We start from the raw sequence: 22013 nt of genomic DNA, 5'->3' as shown, positions 1-22013 counted from the left end.
TTGGCAACTGTCAGCCAGAGGACATTTTTTTCAGCTGCCCCTAGACTGTGGAATGACCTGCCGGAAGAGATATGACAGCAGAATACACTGTCTGAATTCAAGACAGATTAAAAGACCAATCTCTTCCAGCAGGCTTATTCAGATGATTTTTAAATTGTAAATTTTAAATGATGCATTTTAAATGTGGATTGTTTTAATGTGTGTATATCTTATTTGTCTTTTTTAATGGATGCATATTTTAACTGATGTGTTTTAACTGATGTTGTTTATCTGTTGATTGTTGTTCCCCACCTCAATGTATAGGAGAGGTGGGTAAGAAATAATAATAATAATAATAATAATAATAATAATAATAAGGCTAGTTTATTTGTCACTCTGGTGTCCATGATATTTGTAACTTTCTCCTCTAGCACCACATTTCAAATTAGTTGATTTCCCTCTACTGTATCAGCTTTCTGCACTGTCCAGGTTTCATACCCATACATAGACACTGGATGGATCTGATTTCCTTCAGACAGGGCCAACCCTAATGTGAGGGAGAGTGGGGCAACAATATCAGGCTTTATTGAATTTTCCTGAGCCTTCTGGCCCTTGTCCTCTCTTGGAGGATAGAGCTGTGTGTGCCATATGGCCTGAATTACAGTATGACCCCTGTATCCATGGGAAATATGTTCCCAGACATACCACAGAAATGGAAAAAAACATTGGTAATAGCAAACCCTATTGGAATGAATGACTTCTTTTTTTTCCATAATGATTTTTATTGAATTTTTCCATCTCTTAGCACATTAACACAATACATCCTTTAAACGTATTCTCTTAGATTTTGCCCAGAAAGAGTTTTCCTGCTCGTCAAAGATTACTACTATTATCCCACTTCCCTTCCCCAAACTTCTAGAATGCAACTTAACCAATTATTACACAATACGGTTCTTGTGACACTTCTGAATGAATGACTTCTAGAGGAAGTTGATCATAGAGTTGTGCTGGAAGATGTAGAGAGAACACCTGTCTGGACATTTCTAGGTCTTCCAGTGTGACTCTATAGTTAACTTCTGCCAGAAGCATATGGTAGAGACTTGCTGGAGGACATAGAAAATGCCCAGAGATAATATATTTTGGACATGGGTAAGTGAAACCATACATACCAGTCCTATGAATAGCCATTAAATTGGTCTACTACCCTCCAGGGTAGTGGATCATATTTTCCCATGCCAAGTGTTCATGTAAACTATCAGTCTATCTGTCATCTCTAAATAGAATCAGAGTGTGAAAGCCAGCATGGCATGGTGGTTTGAACATTGGACTAGGACACCATGAGGCCAGGATTTGTGTCCTTGCTTAGCCATAGAAGCCAATTCAGTGACCTTGGGCAGGTAATGCTCTCTCAGCCCCAAATGAAGGCAAAGGCAAACCCCCTCTGAACAAATCTTGCCAAGAAAAAACCCACAGTAAGTTTACCTTAGGGTAATCATATGTCAGAAATAATTTGAAGGCACACAACAATAAAATAGAATGAAGAGGATGCCATCTTGTCTTTTGCCTCAGGTAGCAAAATGTCTTGGGCTCCTCTTGCTTGGGTATGCACTGCTTACTTTTGTTCAAGGAGGTTTTGCTTATCAGTGGTAGAATTGTGCCTGCAGAAGATTAACCTTGTTCAGATGGAACCTCACTAGTCTGTCTGAACTTAAGTCCGTTCAAGTACCTTGCCTTTGCAATTTTTTGTCCATTCAAGAAGTGACCAGAGAGGAGTATTAAGTGTCTGCAGTTCATAAGGAGAAAGATCAGATTACACCATCATCCTCTTACATTCTGACAATTGAAAAAGAAGTGAATACAATGTAATGATGCAGAAAGGACATGTTCAATAACCTTCCATCATTCCCACCTTCTTATCTGGCATGCAGTGTCCAAGCGCTCCCTTGTTCCTCATCTGGTCAGGAAGGCAGCCTTTTGATCACTGTAAGACAATTGTAGATGATGCTCAAGAGGTAGAATCCTTGATGAGCCAGGGTCTCAATCAGTCCCATGGGCAGCAAAGGTTTATCAGTGAATTTTCCAATAGCTGCGAAGTTATGTGGGCAGAATGGCTGAACCGAAAAGGCAAAAGGTATGGATCTTAATTCTCTAGCTATCCAGGGCCCTTTGCTTTGTGACCAATGACATCAGAATAGATGCCTAGCCAGTCTGAAAATCTTTATGCCTGCTTTCTTTTTTTTAAAAGAAAGCTTGTTCCAAGCAACAACCCCAAAGCTATGCATTCAGAAAAAGTAAAGAAGATTATTGCAGACAGTGCATATGTGTGATTAGTTTGCCTTGTCTGATTCTCACTGTTTGGGATTTCTTGGTTAAATTGTGAGCTTTCTCCTGCTTGGGATGGAAAATGGATGGGAAAGGAGAATTGAAATGAATGAATTGGTAGACTGCAGTGGCAACTGATGACTCTGTTGTCAGGAAGATGGTGAATCTACACCTGAGTTTGGTCTCAGCTTGAACAGAGCTATTAAAGATTTTGATTCTGTCTTAGTGTTAGGATTCAGAACTTTGGACAGCTCCTGCAGACTAAAGAATCTATGGGGCTAAACAGACTGGGCAGCATCATGCCCCTTCTTCAGTGCAGTGTTTAGACGCACTGTGCCGAAGAGTTGGAGAAAAGCCACCACTGCAGCGGCAAGGGTGCTTTTTTGCCAGAGCTAAAAGGAGTGGCATTTTGCAGTCCTTTTTAGCGCCAGCAAAGTGCCAGATTGGGGCCACAGTTGCTGTGGCCCCAATCTGGGGAGGAAAGGGGCAGCAGGATGTCGCTCCAAAGGGATGGTCTGTTTTGCCCCTATCAAAGAAGAAAAACTGTAGTCGGAGGGATGAGGGAAGTAATGTAATAGCAGACAAAGGTACTAATGGAATAGCAGGGAGATTGGGAGTCTATTGATGGGTTTTGCCTGTCCATGAAAAAGTGCACTACAGTAATGCATGGAATGCAAGGCATCAGCAGAATAGACATGACACTGTGTTTTAAGTATCAGCCAAGTCCTTTTTATCCTCTTAAATTTCTGCTTTTATAGCCTTGGGTGATAAAGTCCTTCACCCCAAATATACACCTCCACAGTGAAAACAAAACCATCAGCCACCACTGATAGAGTGTTTGGAAACATTCTGCAAGGCTTAACAGTAAGACCTAGATGCCTGAGACCTGAATGTGAGCTGTACTGATTTTATAATCTACACTGTTCTACAGAGATCACCTTCTACTGCCTTTCTGAGATTTTTCATGAGGCAGACTAAAAATATATTTAAACCATTTATATCTGTATTTTTGCTATTGCTTGTGAATGCTGTTAACGAAGGAGAAAATTTGGAAGAGAAAGAAAATGTATTCTTAAACCAAAATAGGTCTGTATTTACTTCAAGACACCCATATTAAAATACCCACAAAATCAGCCCTTGTGTTGAATGACCATCTCTGGTGTGATCTGATGGAATTAATATCTTGTCTCAATGTTCATTCTGTGTCCCCACTTTTAGTTCACTGAAGACATGAGGATAAACGCAGATCAGGCACACTGACTAGCTCTTAGGTGATCAGATACATATTTTATTCAAAACTTGTAATGAGGAAAATTGAGCATTTGCAGTTGGAGGACTCTTCACAGTAAAAATTAGATGGCACTATATAGCTATTAAATCTTTTTCTACTTAATGGATTTTCTCTGGTAAAGAAAAAGACAGAAGCAGCAATGGAAAAGCAAGGAGTAGTTACAAATGGGAGATGACATCCTCTGAAGCCCCCTTAAAATTCAGTGAATAAGAAAGGGCCTGGTGTGACAAAAGCCTCAGGAATCACTCTTGGTAAATAATTCCTCAGTTCCTATAAAGCAGAGGAGTGGGTTCCCATGTCATTGCATCTATATTAGTTTTCCTTTTCCTCTCCTGAAATGATCTTTGGTAATAACTGAATAACTGAAACTGCTTTAATTAGAAAGATTATTTCCCATATTTTAAGATCTCACAGCAGGGAGTTAGCAACTCTTTTTATATCTGTAACTGTTCTATTTTTCTTGCACTTCTTAACTGTCTTGTAGGGGGATAAGTCATTTGGAGACAGACTGTGGTCACTCCGCAGGGGTCTGTGGATTTTTAGTGAGTGAAAGAAGGCACACCGGGGCAGTTGTAGAAATGCAGTACAGGTATGTGAGTTGTTTTGTCTTGTGCTTGTCTACATTGGTTCACTCCCCAAAAAACAACGATGAGCTATAGACTCCCAACTAGAGCACAAAGCTTCTATTGAATGTGCATTAAGAATCCCTCCATTTCTTCTGTCTGGGTTTTCTATAGCTGGCCTGAATGACTACTCCCTATTTGCTTATACAATAAATACATACATATATACAGTGGGCCCTTTTTATCTGTGAACTTGCCATCCACAGATTTAAGAATCCACAGATGGCAAGCACACCCTGTTGGGGACAAAAACCCCTCCTGCCCTCCCTCCTCCTCCACTCCCTTCTCCTTCTTGCCCTTCCTCCTTCTCTCCCTTCTTCTTTGTCCCAGCTTGGCTGTGGGGTGGAGTCTGCCACCCAGTCAGCCAGGGCTGGGTCTGGCCTGGGCCTGGGGCTTGAGTTTCGGAGCCCTGTCCCCAGGCCTAGAACCTGGGAGGGAGCCTCTGGGCTTCAAAATTCAACAAGTGGTGGTGAGTAAATCCCCAGTCCCTTCTATTTCACTGCATGTTTTGTTACTGGTACTTCCTGTGGCTATAGCTTGGAGATATGGCAGTTAAAGAGATGGTTACAAAGACAAGCAGTATATTTGGAGCAGTGCACATACTTATCATGCAGAAGGTCCCAGATTCAAATCTTGGTGTCTCAGGCAGGCATAGGAAAGATGTTGCTGTCAATCAGTGGAAACAAGGGTGGGCAAATCTGGTGGGTTCATGGCCCAATATTCTGCCCTGGGTCTCTCTGGGGACCACAGTGATTGAAATAAATGGGAGAGGGGACTGAAAGAACCAAAAGACAACCTCTTCTAGTTTGGAAAAGCTACTATTGATGGTGATGATACTGGTGGTGGTACTGGTGATGATGATGATAATGATGTGAAATGCTGGAAGGTATCCCTGCAATCTATGTAAAAGGTGAATGGGAGCTTTTTCTATGGCAAAGGCGGGGTACATACCGCCACTTTGCGGCACTCTGATGCCGCCGCCGCCGCCAGTAGGTCCGCGGGGGAGCCGGCGCCTCCACACGGCGCGACTCCCGCACGGACCGAAAAAGAAGCTCCAAAATGGAGCTTCTTTTTCCGTCGCGTTTGTGACGTAGCGAGGCGCCAGGGGCGCACTCGTTACGTCACAAAGGACGCGACGCATACGGACGCTCAGCTTCCGATACGCAAAGATGGCGCCGGCCATGTAGAAGGGCCGGCGCCATCTTGTACGGACGGAGTCCGTACTAGGCCCAGGGGCGTCTATAAGAGATGCCCCTTTTTTAAAATGGGACGTCCTCCGGACGTCCCAAATGACAGTGTAGAAAGCCTCTTAATAAATTGATTTATCTCTGCCTGGCTTAAATATTAATTTGGCCAGCATCCTGAGATTATTGCAAGGTTTTTGCTATCTAATTTGCCGACCGAATATAGTCTGTGTCCATCCCTGTTTCCAGAAGCACTCTTTATGGCTAACTTTTCAGATCTGGGAGTTTTCTGAGTTAACACTTCTGGAAGCAGGGATTGACCTGGGCTGGTTTTGGGTGACAAATTAGGCAGCAAAAACCTTGTGATAATATTAGGATGTTGCCTGAATTAAGATTTAAGCCGGGTAGAGCTAAATCAATTTATTAAGTCATGGGATAAACTCCATGGAGGCTTCCAGGAAAAGCAATTCACAATTTTTGTGAAGAAAAAAGGGTGGTCTATGGAGTCTGAATAGGTGAAAGTTGGCAAAAAGTGCCACAGGATGCTACATGTTGCCTTTAGTGAATACTTTAGTCACCCCTTGTGAGTATGGAGCTGAATATAGCAAAGTTTTAGCTCAGAATAAAGCACCCTCCACTAAATGGACTGAATGTTACAGTCCTACACTTCACAAGATTTTGACAATTATTTCAAGTATGTCTTCCTGCTCTGATTAATGCCTTCTGTGCCAGGAGCAGAAAACTGATAAGCTCCAGGTCTGGGCAGTTTGTGTGGGATTAAATTTCAACAGCAAGGTTATTGATAAGGGGTAGTAATTATGGCACAGATCCTTTATCACCATCTGCTTAATAATAATAATGAAAAAGTCAGTTTACATCCTGAATGTTAACGAGAACATACAGCTTTTCTTTACCTCATTGTGCCCTGTTGTGTATATCTTTCCCAGGATGCTGATCTTTATAGTACACATTCTTTAGCTTTGGCTCATAATGATTTTTCTATTGCTTGTTGCATGCCCTGTATCTTGTTCCCTTGGAAAATACACACACACCCTCCTCCTCTGAGCTAGGCAAATCATCCTGTTCCCATAGGCATCCTGTGAGAAAGGCAGATCAAACAGAACAATTAATTCAGCAAACAATGCAATTAAGCCATGATCCCAGCCTAGTTTCCAGCCTGAAACAAAACAAATAGCCCTGGCAGCATGGATAAATAAGATCACAGATGGAAGGATTTCACAAGCAGCTAACTTTTCTTGCTCTGAGACTTCAAGAACATCAAAATGTTGAGCACAAGGCCTTCATTTCCAAATCCTCTCAGCCCTTTGGCGCAAAGCATGTGAGCCTGCTGAGAGACACCATATTGCATTCTGGCACCCCTGGGATCCTCCAATCACCAGCTCCAAGGGGATAATTATGCAAGAGAAACACATGCAAAACAACTGGCGGTACAGCAGCATTTTCAGTATCTCCCACTGAGCTGGCCTCTGTCACCATCTTGACACACTGTACAAAACAATAAAGCTATGAAAAAGAAATCTGTTTAATGCCTGTCATGTCTTTCTTGCTTTTCCAGGAATTTATAGAAATTCCAGTTTCTGGACAAGTATGAAACTTGTCTGCGTCTCAGCAAAAATATCAAGTGTGCATAGAATAATAAGAAATGAAACCATTTGAGCCACCCCAAAAGAATATGAATATGAAGGTACTGTCTGTACTGAATCAGGCCACTGATCCTTCCAGCATAGTACTGTTAGTGGTTCCGTGGCTTATCTTTTGGAAAGGAGATTTTCCAGACCTGTTTCAAAATGTCAGGTATTGTACCTGCATACTCTTTCATTGAGCTTTGCCCCTGAGAAGAGGAAGAGGAATAGTTCAATACAACAGGATGCAGATACTGTAATACTGATTGATATTGCTGGAGATGTGCCCCTTCCCTTGCATTTAAACATGCTATGTGCATATCTCTTTCAGTGGATTTGTTGAAGGGGGGGGGAATCAAGATATGTGCATATAGTTGAACATATCCAAAGAAACAGCAATCATGGTCTTAATAAGTGGTCATATCTAGGCCAGTAATCTTGGTGAAAGATATCCTCAGTCTGTGATTGGCTATGGAGACACAATCAAAGACTTTTCAGTTTCTCCATTCTCCACCAGCAATGCAATGCCTGTGAGAAAGGACTACTGCAGCATTATGGTGAGTCCTGGGATGTGGTGATGGGAATCTGTATTGGAGTTCTGCATGTGGAACTCTTACCCCTTATTTGGCGATATAGGAACTTTGCCATAATGCTTACTCTAAGTTCTTTGCATTGTACAGATGCATTGCACAGATGTAAAAGTCAACTGGGTGAAGATTAATTATTTAGTCTGAATCTGATAAGATGGAAAGTTTCTGAGTATGTGGTTCCCACCTCCACAAATTGGGACAGTTGGATGGGTTTTTACTTGCTCTAAAGGAACAGGGATATGGCCTCAGTATGCTTTTTAATTCACTGCTGTGCTAGAGATTTTTCAAAACATTTTCCAAAAGCTAAAGGACAGTTTCATCAACTTTAGCTTTTACAACAGGAAGAAAAGCTAGGACTGTTTCTGGGCAGGACCAAATTGACCGCAATGATCCATGCATTGGTAGCCTCAAGACTAGATTGTTACAATGTGCTTTATATGAGACTCCCTTTAAGGCTGATTCAAAGGCTGCAGCTGCTGAAGAATTCTGCAGTGAGATCAGCTATATAAGTGTCTTATTAGCAGAATATCACACCTATGCTCAGGAAATTGTGCTGGCTACTTTTAGGCCACCAGGCTAGGTTTAAAAGTTTGGAATCTATATATAAAACAATAAAATAACTTGGGACCAGAATATGTAAAGCAGGAGTAGGCAAAGTGAGTCCTGTCAGCTTCTTGTGGTCTGTCCAGGAATGCTACTACCACACACACACACACACACACACACTGATAAGAGTGCCTCAGCAAAGGAAACAAGGCTGGGCAGCCAACAGACAGTTTATGAACAACAGCTCTGTCCGAATAGGGTGAGCCACAAACCAGTCCAGATTAAGGATTCCAGAAGTCACAAATACCAGTTCAGTCTGAGGTCGAGAATGTCAGAGAGTTTGGTTGGTGAGTCTGTTCCGAGCTTGTAGGTTCAAGAGCAGTCAGAGGTCTAGAGAGCCAAGAGTCCAGGAAAGCCAGAGCCAACAGCATGGAAAGCGCAATAATCTCTGACGAATGGAGTCAGTGTCTCACATCTGTCTTAAATCACAAAGCCGCTCCCTGATTGCAGCTGTTGAGTGATTAATGCTCAGTTCTCAGCTATCCTTTTTGACCTTTGCAGGCCCTCCCTTTCTGGCCACCTTTGGCTGAAGTTGGGAACTTCAATGCCTGGCTGTTGCTCTATATCTCCCAGGGCTGGCACTTCTGCTGAAACAAGGCTAGGCTGCTGATCCAGAATGTCCCCTGAAGGAGACTCAATGGTCCCAGGATCTGGTAGGGCAGAACTAGGACCTGGCAAGGCAGGGCAGGGGTCTAGCACTCTCTCAAGTTCCTCCTTGTTGTTCTCCAGGTCCTCCTCATTGTTGGTCATGACATGGTCCTTCAAACTCCTAATGTGACCCCCGAAACCACTCAGAAGCCTCCCAAGCCCCCAAACTATTTTATTTTTTTTTTAAAAAAATTAGTCAATTTTGCAGTGAAAATTTGCTTCCCCTCTGATGTACCCAAGCAAAAACTACAAACAATAGAAACAAAAAAAAAAAAAAAAAGCCAAAATGGCAGCTGGAAAATAATTCAGGCATGTCCAAAAGTGCTGGTGGGGCCTGCTATGAGAGCACAGGGTAGGAAAATGATATCCTTCCCCTGAACAATTATCCACCCCTAATATAAAGGATCACCTTATCTCTACCTGCCAGTTTGCATACTGTCTGGAGTAAATATCATATCTGTACAGTCAGTGAAGATATTGCTCTGCCTCCCTTGTTTTCATTGGGCTGTTATCTCTCTTCTTTGCGCTCTCCAATTGGTCTGATGTTGAGTTGCACAGAGAAAAAAATTTTCAGTGAATGATTCATTGACTTTCAGGAAAACTGTATGTGATGGGCTCAGCAATCCCATATTTGTCCAATTCCATAAAAGAACCATCCTAGGCTTGGAGATCTGTAACACTACCTAAGAGTTTCCTGTCCAAGTCAAACATCTATGTAAAATGATGGTGATGCTGAACCTGCATGGAAGATCTGACCACACTAGGGAGGTAATCTTTGTACACTTTCCTATTACAGGAAAGAATGAATAATTTTATCATTTTTCTTCTCATTGTAAGAACATGAAAATCTTCAGTTTCTGTGCAAGAAAGGACGAGGGGTTTTTTTAGTACAGAAAGTGCCATTTTCTGTGCAGAAAATGCTGTTTTCTGTGTAGAAATGCTATTACCTATGAAAAAAGTGTTTTTTGTGCAAAAAAGAAAAGAAAAAACACCAAAAACAAACCCCCCACACATATATACTGTAACTTGCATCTAAACAAGCCCCAAAATGCAGTGATTCTCACGCTTCTAGGATTCTCCTCTTCAGGATTTGTGAGAAACACATTTTCAACCATTTTTAAAAATTCTTTCCATCCCTAGACCACACATGTACATTTTATTTTGTGGCATACTATATTTCTTGCTAGTTTTGGTCACACTCTGAGTCCTGTCTGATTACACCCTGTGGGCTGTTATTACTGGAGCCCATTCATCTGTACAAAGATTATACCAGCAGTCTACTTGGTATGACAACCTGATGTACCTGCCAGGTGTGCCATGATTAACAGGCTAAATTTGCTCCAGCACTGAACAGCCTTTCTTGTGACTTGCTCTAGGGACAAGTGTGCATTTCTAATGTTGCCCCAAAGATTGCATATTTTTTTTACTCTTCTCTCTGTCATTTTGTATTAACTTTGATATTTCTTGATTTATTCCAACAAATTCTTTCCTCTCACACTCACCTCTATCCATTTTCCATCCATCTATTATTCCCCTGTCTTTTACGTTTCCCCTTCTATGATTTGCCCCCTTCTAATTACTTGCCTTATCCTTTCACTGTTCTGATTCACTTTGGAGATTTTTGTTTTCCACTGTACTTCTACCCACCCCTGTCGATATTCCACTCCTATTATATATTTAAGCCTGTGCAGAAACAAATTATTTATGAAGGAGTGTAATTTACAATACATTCTTAATGTCTTGGAAGACACAGATAATTTATTTAATGAGTAAGGACATGATAATTCACAGAAGATGATTCCAGTCAGAAAATTAGTTTCATTAATTTGCTGTAAATTCTTTGCCTTGATTTAGTACAGCAGGAGCTCCTGTAGTCAATGCAAATTATTGCCAAAGCATTTCTGTCATCGGAGAACTGGAGTGCAGGTGCTCTTTCCATCTCTTGTTCTCCACTTCTACATCATCTCCTATAAGCATTCCATTGTGTTGAGACACTTTCCTAATTTCCACTCTTGACATCGAGAGAGCCAAGGACTGATATTTCTTGACTGATATATCTGGGACTGGTGACAGATTTTTCATTTAGATGCACTGGGTGTATTGGGACAGCCCTAGTGAAATCAAGGGGATTTACTTAGGAATACAGGAAGTTGTCCTACAATGAGTCAACCTACTGGCCCACCTAACAAAGGATCATAATCTCTGATTGATAACAGCAATCTGGCAACACCCTTTCCTGTCCATAGAGATGCTTGATACTACCTTATGGTCTTCCACCCAAGTATTAACCAGGCTGAATAGGGATGTACAGGCTTGTGGGGAGGGCACGCACACAAATGTGAACTTCTTCACTCCAATTTTTACCCTCTTCTACCAAAGTCTTAGTCTTAATACACCACCAGATAAATATGAATCAGCAGTGTGATGTGTCAGCTAAAAAAGGCCAATGTGATTCTAGGCTGCGACATTAGTACTGTCTAGATCCCCTTTGCTCAAGCCTCGCTTGGAATACTGTGTCCAATTTTGGGCATCACAATTCAAACAGAATGTTGACAAGTTGGAGCATGTCCAGAGGAGGGTAACTAAAAAGGTAAAAGGTCTAGAAACCATGCCCTATGAGAAGTGACTTAGGGAGCTGTGCATGTTTAACCCAGAAAACAGAAGGTAAAGAAGGTTGAGAAGTCCAGAGAACAGCACCCAGAGCAATGGATTCAAATGACAAGAAAAGACATTCCACTTCAACATTAGGAAGAATTTCTTGACAGTAAGAGCTGTTCAGCAGTGGAATATGCTGCCTCAGAGAGTGGTGAAGTCTCCTTCTTTGGAGGTCCTTAGAGAGATATTGGATGGCCATCTGTTGGTGACTGTGTACTTTGATTTTGTGTTCCTGCATGCCAGGGGGTTGGACTGGATGGCCCATGAGGTCTCTTCCAACTCTATGATTCACTGAAAATACTTACGACTAGGTGTTAATATTTTTACCCTCCTCACCATATTATTTCAAAAAATCATGTAACATGTAGACTATTATTTAAGACTGTGCACAGTATAGAATAGAAAATCAGCATGGTGTAGGGGTTTGAGTGCTGGACTACAACTCTGGAGACCAAGGATCAGATCTCCACATGGCCACGAAAATCCACTAGGTAAATTTGGGCAAGTCACAATCTCTCAGCTTCAGAGGAAGGTAAAAGCAAACCTATTCTGTGCTGTAATCTATGTCTGATCAAGTTTTTGCCACAAGACTAGAGCTTCTCCATCTTCTGGTCCCAGTTACGTACTGTATATGATTTTTGTATTGGCCATCTGGCAATGGCCAGATGTATAGTCTTCTCTCCAGATGTATGAAGAAGGTATTTGTGATGAACAAACTGTTGGCCCCGTAAAATTCAGTCAGTTTCTTGCTTCATTTCTTGATCCTAGGTAAAATTTTTCTAAAGTCTTTGACTCTGTTCTGTTTTCTACATTTGTGTTCCAATCACCTATGATAAACAAGAAGTCCTGTTTTGTTGTGTGATAAATATCCCACTGGACTACAGCACAGAATCTTACACTTTCATTTTCTTTTGACTCTGTAGTTGGAGTATGGTTATTGTATAACTTGTATCAGTGGCACACAGTAATCTGATTCAAAATGTCCCACTGCTGTCCAGTTTAGCTCATTCTCCCCAAGTATTGCAATCTTTTTTTATTCCATTGATTGTTTTACTGTGTCTACCTTCCCTTGATTCATGCTCTTCCCATTTGATTTCCTATAATATGTGTTGTGCAGCTTTGTATGTTCCTTGCACCTCTGAGCATGTCGAGAGTGAACAGTGGTATATTATAAATTGGTTTGGAAATGGTATTTGACACCAGTGACATTACACAACATTGATAAGAATAATTCAAAAAATTGTTGGAGAGGTTGTCAAGAAGTAGAGTCATATATCCATATGGGGTGGCAATGTAAACATATACAAAAATTTTGGGAAAAAGTGGTATTAAAAATAGAAATATTATGAATATGAAAATAGATAGAAAACCAAATCTAGTTTTGTTATCATTATATAATGCTGAAATTTTGGATGGAATATAAGGATGGGAATGGCTATGGGAAGGGAAGCACTGAGGTGGTATATTAAAGATATTTAGATATAATGTATTAGAACATAAGAATGTAAGAAGATTAGATAGATAGATAGATAGATAGATAGATAGATAGATAGATAGGTGTTATGTATGGTATAATTTTAAGAATATTAAATAAAAAAATAAAAAATAAAAAAAGGATTTAATGTCCTTTTAGTTTCCATCTAGTTGTGTCATCCTTATTCTCCAGCAAATTTGTTCTCTGCCTGGTTCATATGTCAAATTACCAAGTTCTCAGATATGTTGCAAAGAGTGGAAACACAGCGAGGAACTAATATCTGCCCCAGTGACTCCTCATCTGCTGTGTATTTCTACCATGGATGCCTTCAAAAAGGCATTGAAAACTTACTTCTTCCGGCAAGCATACCCCCCAGATCTTTTATAGACCTCAGAAAAATACTACCTCCTGATCAGGAGTCTACCTCAGGTTGTCAGTGAGATTTTATATTGTATTAACTGTTTTTAGATTGCATATGGTTTATATTGTGATTTTAAATAATTGTTTTAGAATTATTGTTGATTGCATAATTTGACTGTAATCCCGCTTCGATCCGCCGGGAGAGGCGGGACAATATAAATAAAATTATTAGTATTGTTGTTGTTATTATTATTATTATTATTATTATTATTATTATATCCTTGGTGCTGGTTTCCCTTTGTACACGGAAGATATGTGTGATAGAGGTTGAGATTTAGACTCTGGGGCCAAAAACTGGCATCCCCCAGATGGCCACATCCCCTTCCCCTTCCCCTAAAAGCTATGATTTAATAATGTCCTAGCTTTGCTATATGTCTTCTCCCCACCCACTCGAGCACACACACTTTCATTTTAAAGGGAGTGTGTTTACTTACATGCTGGAACACAACATTCTGAGCCTTTAAGTCTTTAACAGTATTTAATATATATGTCTGTTCAGACATTGAAACTGCCATATCACCCTGAACACACCAATTCCATTTGATTTTAGAAACTATACATTGTTAAATCCAGAGATGGAGATCTGGAGATTCTGAACATTGGGGGGAGGAGGGGGGACCCCAGGGTTGTTATAATTTTTTCAGGAAAAAAAATGGAAAACGGTAGATTTTTTTTAAAATTAATATTAGAGATTGCACATTACTTTGTTACTTTAGCACATTAAATATATTATGTATAATGTAGTATGGCATATATCATATTTGATATATTAAAAGTACAGTTTAAATTTAATAATTCAATATTTTTTTAAAAAATAACTTTTGTTACTAATGGAGCTTCAAGGTCCTGTATTGTAATTACAACCTCAGCTATGTGTAATCTTTGTGGTTTAGAGGAGTAGACAAATAAAAACAAAATAAATAATCAACATTAGTAAAACAAAGAAAATTACTTTGTCTTTTCTGGTTGTATGCTGAAAATATCATGTGGAAAGAAGGACTAGATTCAGAGGAAGAAGGTGTGAAAATTGGAGGAAGACCATCAACAATTTAAAATAGGAAAATGACACCATACTATTAGCAGAAAAATGCAAAGACTTGGAACGATTACTGAAGAAAGCAAGGAAGAAAGTACAAAGACAGATTTACAGCTGAACATTAAGAAAAAAATAATGACCATAGATGATTTATATAACTTTAAAGTAGACAATGAAGACATTGAAATAGTTCAAGGTTTTCCATATCATGGCTTCTTCATTAATCATAAGGGAGACTGTAGTTAAAAATAATAATAATCAGAAGACTAGAACTGGGGAGGCCGCTGTGAAGGAACTAGACAAGGTCCTGAAGTGTAAAGGTATACCACTGAATACTGAAGTCAGCTGGTCCATGTCATTTTATTTCCAATTTCTATGTATGGTTGTGAAAGCTGGACAATGAAGAAAGCTGGTAGGAAGAAAATCAACTTGTTTGAAATGTGGTGCTGGAAAGAGTTATGAGGATATCATGGACAAATAAATGTGTCCTAGAGCAAACAAAGCCTGAACTTTCCCTAGAAGCCAAGTTGTGTTACGTACTAGGGTTAGGAAAGGGCGTCCCTTCCGGATGCCCTAACCCTAGTACGTGCTGAGCACATACAAAATGGCGGCACCCTATACACAAGGGCGGCTGCCATTGGTACATCATGACCACACCGCCTCCAAACGGAGCGGCACAGAAGTGACGTACAGGCACCGCGCGAGGGCGCCTGGGGTGCCCTTTCCACAGTGCTGGAAGGAGCTCTGTTTCAGAGCTCCTTCCAGCTTTGCGTCGCTGGACGCAGCCTTCAGACAGCTGCACCAGCGACGCAAAGCAGAAAGGGGCCAAGCAGCCCCTTTCTTTTTTGTCCCTGCCGCTGTCAGGTGTCCTTGGGACATGAAGCCCCAAGGACATCCCTTTCCAGGCTGTGGGGAAGCGGCCTTTTGTTGCTTCCCCCAGCCTGGAAAGCGGCGGATTGGGGCCTCAGAGGCTGCCATTGTGGCAGCTGAGGTCCCGATACAGCGGGGAAAGGGCTGGATACAGGCCGCCCCAAAAGGGCGGTCTGTAACGCGCCCAAGATGGCTAAATTGAGATTGTCCCACTTTGGTCATATAATGAGAAGACATGACTCACTAGAAATTACAATAATGCTTGGTAAGCTAGATGAAATTATGAAAAGAGGAGGATGGCATTCCATATTATTATTATTATTATTAACCTTTATTTATAAAGCGCTGTAAATTTACACAGCGCTGTACATACAATCTTTTAGTCAGACGGTTTCCTGCCCTCAGGCTTACAATCTAAAAAGACATGACACAAAAGGGGAAGGAAGTGGTGGTGGGGAATAGGATCAGGTCCAGCAGATCTTCTTCACCTCCAAGGCCTGGACCAAGGCAGATGGACTGGAGGAAGGGCTTGGCTTCTTAATGGATGGTTAAAAGCAGGCTTCCTGGGTCAGAGAGGGACTCGCCTCTGGGAACACTTCTCTAAACAATATAGTCTTTAACTCAGTTTTGAAACTGGGTAGAGAAGTGATGAGGTGTGCATGTGGGGGAAGAAGGTTCCAGGAGTAAGGGGCAGCAAGCGAGAAGGGACGAATTCGGGATAGATTCAACGAAGGAAGCCACAGCCCTGTCTCTGTGAGTCCTGAGAAGGACTGTTGCTGAAAAGGTGAGTTGGAGGCCTCTCATTCATAGGGTCACCCTAAGTCAAAGTTGGATTGATGGCAGTTAACAACAACAACAATTACTTTGCCCTCTGCTGGCTAACATGCTAACATTTTTGCTTTCTCCCCCATCTCTTTCTCATACAGAGTCACAGTGTGTGTGACCATATATGAGAAAGAGAGAAAGAGGCAAGGCAGTGCAAACTCTTGAACTCCAAAATATATTTTCCCTTTCATCAACATCCAAGGACCTCTGGTGGAGATTTCCAGAAGATGAATCCAGAGGGTATAACACCATGTTTTAAAAGTATGAAAAGTGCTCATTACAAACTTGCCCCAAGTACTTCAAATTGCCAATTTATAGCTCTGGGAGAGCTAAATTTCTATTTCACTGCTTCCACCACACTGCCACACTCCCCAACAAATTGCTTCCTGGTGGTGGTTAATCTCTGCCAGCAAACTCAAACATTTATATGAACTCTGCTGCAGTTGTTCACATCCCTGATGCCTTCTTTGTTCAGCAAGCGACAAGAGTTGGCAAAGCCCACTTAAATTCATTGTGGTTTCAATGCTCCAGACATAATGAGGTAAAATGAAAACAACTCCTCCTGCCACAGCTATGTGAGCTGGGAACTCATAAAGGCTAAAAAGCTTTTAATTATGAGCTTGTTCCGATTATGCCCAGCCTCTCTGCTTCCTCCCAAAGAGCAGACAAGCACTCAGGGGTCAAGCTGAACTTCAATTACTAAACTTCTGGCAAAGGCTGCTTGGAAACCTGGAGAGTTTCTCCTTCCTTAGAGCAGACACCTGGACTGTGTGATCTAGCACTCCCTGAGGCCTCATTCTCTTGGCTGTAATGTTGCTGAAAGCAGAACAAACACATTATTTTCTGAGCCAAAATAAGGCACATCTTTTCTCTCCCCCCTCCACCAGTGTTTTGCTTCATCTTGTGCTTTGCTGCAGCCAAGACACCCCCCCCCCCCACTCCTACTCATGATACAGCTGCAAACAAACAGGGACCACTTTCCAGGGGGAGGGGGTTACTCTCCAAGCAGAGTTTCAGACTTCCATTGGCAATTTGTTGGCAATCTGGTTTCCTCTTTGCTAAGCAAAGCCAAAAGGGGACATTTCATGCACAAAAACATTTGCCTTTAACCATTGCTTAGGATGTTTCACATAAATATAATGAGGAAGCCCTTCTTTCTGTCCCACCACTCTCCAGGTGTGTCTGATAGGAACAAGGAGAGGCCCTTTCTGTTGGCTGCACCCAGCTCCAAAACTCTTTTTCCTAGGGAGGTTAGACTTGCACCCTCCCTGCTATCCATCTATAGGCAAGTAGAAATCTTTCTGCTTTTGCACGTCTTTGATGTCTGATTGCTCAGGGCAAATGTGCTTTACTGTTTATTTGTTGTTTTATTTTTAATTTTTAATTTTTGTATGATATGAATTTTATTCCCTAAAGGCACCAGATGCTATCTGATCTTGGAAGCTAACTAGGGTCAGGCCCCTTGTTGGTAATTGGATAAAAGACCACAAACAAATAACAGGTACTGTAGGGTAGATTTCAGAGAAAAGGACTAGCAAAACCACCTCTGAGTATTCCTTGCAAAGAAAACCCTATGAAATTCATAAATCAACTGGCAAAACGCACACATTTTAAAAGTATATCTGTTTTAACCTTGTACACCACTGAGTCCCTGATTGGGGGGAAAGTGAGATATAATATAATAATATCATTAAACAAGAACATTGATAATCATGGTTATCTGGAAGGAGAAGGACCAGATGTGTGCATGAGACCTGGCTTATGCCTACAAATTTTGTGATCCTGAGGGTACCTTGTTTTATTTGTGTGTGCCCCCCCCATTATTCAGTGGATAAATTTCATAACTTGCTTGACAGTCTAAGGAGACTGTATCTTTTTTTTTTAACTCGCAGCCACAAAAGTTTGTTATTCTTCTGAGGTAGGGCAGGCCTTAAGTGTGATTGAATTGCTTCACTGTCTCCTGCTACTTTAAGAGATCAGGGCCAGCTATGCTATGAATCAAACAAATTGTGAGATGGAGGAGACAGATGAAAACAAATGGGCACAACTCTTGAACTACATGTAAATATGGCCAAAACAGAGGAAATGATTTACTACTCCCCCCCCAAAAAAACCCTGAAGGAAGCAAAAGAGCACAACAATTTGCACATGTTGATTTGTGTGTGTGAGTGTGTGTATTCAAAACAATCACTATAGTTTAAATAGAATAAATTATATCTTGCTGAGGGTTCAAAAATCAGTTTTAAAAAGAAACTAATTACTGTTGTGGTTCTGAGGCACTATTGTATGTTGTAAGCAAAAATAGTTGCTATCGCAGTAGTTCTTTTAATTTTTTAAAAATAAATCTCTATTTATTAATATCCTATTTGTCACACAGGATTTAATGACTGGACACTTAAATAGATAAAAGTAATGTTAAAATGTTATGCTGCAAAAGAGGTAAAGTTTTTGCTCATTAAGGAGATAACTACACATGGCTTTAATACCATGATTATAGTAATAAAATAGCTCTTTTGGTAGTGCTTATCATATGATGTTGCCTCTGATCCGAAGCTCCTGTGTATGCCAAGTGTGGTTAAGGCATCCTTTTTCATTGACAGGGGAAACCTGTCAATAGCTCCCAATTGCACAGCAATCCCTGGACTCCTCAAGTGTGAAACATTGCCGATAGAGCAACTGTGAGACTGGCAGCCATGCAGTGTAACAGTTTCTTCCTCTCCCCTTGTTCCCCACCCCCCATTATTCTCAAACAGCTTGATTCAACTTTTTTTTTGGGGGGGGATTTATTTTCTTTTTTAAAAACCACTTTTAATAAACTTGTAGGAACTGTGCAACTGCATTTTAAAAAGTAAAATGAAATGAAATGAAAGGCATCCTGGGTAGGGCATAGAGCAGGGAATCGCAGTTAAAGCGGAATAAGGAAGAAAGCGCAATGGCAGCAGCAGCCCCAGTTGCATGATTGTGAAGATGTGCAGTGATGGCTGCTCATGAAACCAGTATGTTTGCACTTTCATTGATTTGCATGAAAACATTGGGCTTGTATGAGTGTCCTATGGTACACTCATAAGGTAAAATAGGGCTGAAACAGACTGCAGAAATAATCCATCTTGAATCCACTATAACTGCCCTGGCTCAATTCTAGAGAATTCTGGGAAGTGTAGTTTTGTGAGACATTTAGCCTTCTCTGTCAGAGAACTCTGGTGCCATAATGAACTACAGTTCCCCAAATTCCCTAGCACTGAGCCAGGGCATTTAAAGTGGTTTCAAGATGGATTATTTCTGCAGTCTGCTTCGGCCCATAGAGATGCTTTGGTTATTTGGGGGAAAATACAAATCAGTAAGTAGTTACATGCAAATACTGAGCTCTAATCTCACCAGGTTCCCAGATCTTAGGCCTTGCCCCTCTTTTCTAGTTCTTAGGGCAAGGGGGAAGAATCTCAGGGACAGAGTTGTCTTGAAAAGTCTCAGTGTGTATATATATTTTCCTCATTACTTAAACTTGGTGTTTGTTTTTTGGATGGTATACTTTGCATAACTGTAGTTGATGCTTAATTTATCCTGTTGAATGACATCTCCAGGGGCTGACTCATGTATCATCACCCTTATGACATCGCCAGTGCCTGCCTCCTGTGACATCACAAAGGGTTATTGCTAGGTGTTAGGCAGGGATGTAGCCAGGATTTTAGGAAGGGGGGTCCAGACTAAGTGCCACCATTATAATGGAGCTTGGGCGCGGCGGCGCAGCAGCACGCACCATTCATTTTTCTAATGGAAGGAGGAGGTCTGGACCCCAAGAACCCCCCCCCCCCTTGGCTACGTCCCTGTGTTAGGTTTGGTGTTGAAATTTCAGGGCCTGACAAACCTAATAATGGGCTGACTTGGTGCTAAACCATTAGAGAGCAACTACTCTAATTTCTGATGGTTCTTAATCTCTAACCCCAAAGTGGAGTGAACAGCTCTTCAAACTGAAGGACAGATATTAGACTGTCATTTACCAAGTCAGTCATATAGTCATCTGTATAAGGCAATGGTACATGAAGAAAGTGCAAATTTGGAGTGGTATGGCTACTGCCCAAGTATTACAGTTCTTTTTGCTAAGTGTAGTGATTTGAATGTTGGACTATGAACTTGGAGACCAGGGTTTGATTCCTCATTGGGTGACCTTGGGCAAGTCACATATTTTCAGCCCCAGAAAACGCCATATAGGGTCAGTATAAGTCAGAAATAACTTGAGGGCACACAACAACAACAGCAAGACTCCCACATTTGTTGTCTGATTGCAGCATATTTTCTATAAATACACTTTGACTAACACAAGCCTTCCCCTTCTTGTTTGTGTACTCTTGCAGTAAGTATTATCTGATATGTATCTGTGTTTTGTGGCTGAGATGGGGGTACCCCAGTTTGTCTCCTGCTTGGGCATGTTTCTGCTCTGTCTCTGGGTTTTGAGAGGTAGTTTTACTATGCTCTTCATCTGCCTAGCTGTCTGTGTTGTACTCTATACCAAGGTTCTGGACAAGGAGTATGCCAGGATCCATATCTTTAGTTTATGAATTTGTAACTTCAGTACAGCATGCCAACCAATATTAGGAAGTGGGTAGCAAATATTTTTAAAATTTTAGTTTTACTAAACACAGATCAGGGAAAATATTTGTGATATCTAGTAAGTAAGCAAACATGCATGTTTGTGTGTCTTAAATCCAATTAAATGCTAATGGAATTGAAATCCTTAATGCAGTCAGCCCTCCATATTCATGGGTTTAACATTCACAGATTTGATTATTTGTTACCTTGAGTCCCTGTACTGGGAGGAAAGCGGGATATAAATGAACATAATAATAATAATAAATAAAAAAATTGACTGTGCCCCTTTGCATGGCCTGGAAGGGAATACACATGCTTCTGGTGGGGGGAGGGGGAAGCTGAGGATAGGAGCAGTTTGAAAGGGCACACACAGTTGACAGGAGGGTGGAAAAGCCAAGCCTAGGATTAGAGCAGTTTGGAAGGATGCTGTCCTGCTTACCTCTACTGAGAGCAGCACAGCAGGGGAATATACAAAGGAATAGTCCAGAGTCCAGTCCAAAGAACACACAATACCAGTCAGTCACAGCAAAGGGCAGAAGCAAGAGCATAGTCACAAGGCAAGTCCAGAGGTCAGATAACTAGTGTCAGGAATCAAAGAACAAGGAATACAGGAACAACAAGGCTGCAAGACTGTTTATGGCTGCAAAGAACCTATGCGTCTGGAAGTCTATTAAAAAGCCTCTGCTTCTTTCAGCTGAAACCTATTAGCTCTCCTCTTGGCTTCTAGCCCGGAAGAACGCCTCAAAGCCTCCTTGACCTGTCTTCTATCCACAGGTCCTAGCACCTGCAGCCTGGAGTCCATAGAATCTGTTTCTCCCTTTGCAACTTCCTGAGCCTGCTCTGGGACTGCTGATCCAGGCATCCCCAGATCAGCCCCTGTTTCAGCCTCCCCCATGTCTTCAGAGTCTAAGTCCTTTGACTGAACAGAGCAGTTTTAAAAGGTGCATGTGTTCCTCCTCTTCCATTCTGGACTTTCCCCCATATTTATGGCTTTTTCACATTCATGAGAGTTTTTTGCTCCTACCCCCCCCCCCCCCATGAATATCAATGAAAATGTAGTATAATTGCACTGGGTTACACCTTTGCACAAGTGGTTATGGAATCAGGTGTAGGTGCAAGTTTGCAAGCTCTTTGCACCATAATTTATGCAATGAAAACTAGACTACATACAATCCTTGCATTGATTCTGAAAATGTTCAACTGCTAGAGGCTTTGCACTAGTGCAGGGACACACTTGATGTGGGCCCAAATTTATATAACTAT

Source organism: Sceloporus undulatus, chromosome 3, assembly GCF_019175285.1.
Source record: "Sceloporus undulatus isolate JIND9_A2432 ecotype Alabama chromosome 3, SceUnd_v1.1, whole genome shotgun sequence".
In the NCBI taxonomy this organism is placed as follows: Eukaryota; Metazoa; Chordata; class Lepidosauria; order Squamata; family Phrynosomatidae; genus Sceloporus; species Sceloporus undulatus.
Note: the sequence above shows the minus strand (reverse complement) of the source record.